Source organism: Galeopterus variegatus, unplaced genomic scaffold (assembly GCF_000696425.1).
Source record: "Galeopterus variegatus unplaced genomic scaffold, G_variegatus-3.0.2 Scaffold20266, whole genome shotgun sequence".
NCBI lineage: Eukaryota > Metazoa > Chordata > Mammalia > Dermoptera > Cynocephalidae > Galeopterus > Galeopterus variegatus.
Genome location: NW_007746377.1, coordinates 2,650 through 4,552, shown reverse-complemented (window position 1 = coordinate 4,552; position 1,903 = coordinate 2,650). Strand labels below are relative to the sequence as shown.

The 1,903-nt window shown below is 53.9% G+C and overlaps 1 pseudogene; it reads left to right on the top strand.

Moving 5' to 3' along the window:
• Positions 1-1,343: 1,343 nt before the first annotated feature.
• LOC103583175 lies at positions 1,344-1,897 on the top strand (annotated as a pseudogene).
• The last annotated feature ends 6 nt before the right edge of the window (positions 1,898-1,903 follow it).

The following is a 1,903-nucleotide window of genomic DNA, read 5'->3' as shown; positions in this document are numbered from 1 at the left end:
GTGTGTGTGTGTGTGTGTGTGTGTGTGTGTGTGCTGGCAGGAGGGGCTGCAGCCCACGGGGCGCACTTGTGCCTTCTGGCTGTCGAGTTGGGTCTCGCGGATGCATGGAGGGCGGATGGCCTGGTGCACTGGGGCTCAGCTTCAGCTCTCCCTCATCACCCATCCCACAGGTTCTGTATCTGGCATGCCACGCCCCCGCCACTGTATCACTGTCCCCTATGCTCTACATAGCCACTCACGCCTCAGCGCTGCTTCATAGGCCCGCCCCTCAGTGGGGTTTGCTTTCTCAGTCTCCAAACCTGATGAACACTCACTCATCCTTCACAACCCACTTCAAATATCACTTTCTGGATCTTCCCCAGCAGCCCGGACAAGTCAGGTGCTCTCTCCCCTCTGTGTGTCCTCAGATATCTGTTAAGTCTAGTAGGACATCTATCGTGTTGACCCTGTCCCCTGTTTATGTAAGCCTCCTTCCAACAGACTGGAGTCCTTGCCGATGAAAAACTATTCATCCTCATAGCCCCAATGCATGACATAGAACAGGTCCCTAATAAGCGATTTTGCACAAATGACGAATGATGACTGCGGGGATAAATGAGTGAATAAGTGCGTGAGTGTTATGAAAATGTCCAACCTATCTGCAGTTCCCTAGGGAGGCTGCTTCAAAATGGAATAAAAATACCGTAACTGTCGACTTACTCTTTTCAAAGAGAAGAGGTTACTTTTCTTCTTAATATTCTTATTTCCTGTTCTAAATGTCCCTTCTGCCCTATTTTTCATAGGGAAAACATCTTTTCTTTTATGCTCTCAAAAGCTTTCCTTTGTGGCTAGCCAAAACTCTAGGATCAAATACTTCACCTCCAAGTGCCATGTGTCCCAAGCTGCTCTTTCTTCTGATTGGGGAAGTGGCTCTCTGCCACCAAAATGCTCACCAGCTCCTCCCAACTTTGATATTACAACTTCAATCAACACTATTTAGTACACATTATAATATTTTTTCATTGCACTGAGCCGACTCTGCTTCTCCACCCTTAATGCTGGGATCGCCCGGTGGGGTAACCGGGTGAGCCGAGGCTGGGATTTCTCCGAAGACCAGGCGCGGCCGATGCTTCCTATGGACGAGGGACCGCTGCTATGGAAACCAGAGAGTTGGTCCGGCAGGGATCGTGGCCCCAGGATCGTGACGGGTCTTCACTCTCCCCGAGACCCTCGCCCGGGCTTCGTTGCGCGGCTGCTTCCTGAACGAACCTGCCCTCCCTCCTACGGGAAAGAGTTTTCTGTGGACACAGCCGAGCAGAAAGGCGCAGCCCTCACACTTGGCTGACTGCTGACCCACCACCTCGATGACAGCGCCCCCGCCTGCCTCCCCAGTTCAGTTCCCACCGCCCTCGGCCAGCGGCCTCTCACAGATCACCAGAAGCCTCGATATCAGCAATGGTGCGGCTGCCAACAACAAGCTCTTGCTGTCCAGCCACCAGATCGCCACTGTCATCAGCGCCTCGGTGGAGGTGGTGAACACCTTATACGAGGATATCCAGGACGTGCAGGTGCCTGGAGCCGATGCCCCGTTTCGCATCTCTACGACTTTTTTGACCCTATCTCTGACCACATCCACAGCGTGGAGATGAAGCAGGGCCGCATGCTGCTGCACTGTGCTGCTGGCCTGAGCCGCTCGGCCACCCTGTGCCTTGACTACCTCATGAAGTACCACGCCATGTCCCTGCTGGACGCCCACACATGGACCAAGTCGTGCTGGCCCATTATCCGGCCCAACAGCGGCCTTTGGGAGCAGCTCATCCGCTACGAGTTCCAGCTGTTTGGCAAGAACACTGTGCACGTGGCCAGCTCCCCCATGGGAGTCATCCCTGACATCTATGAGAAGGAGGTCCGTTTGATGATTCCA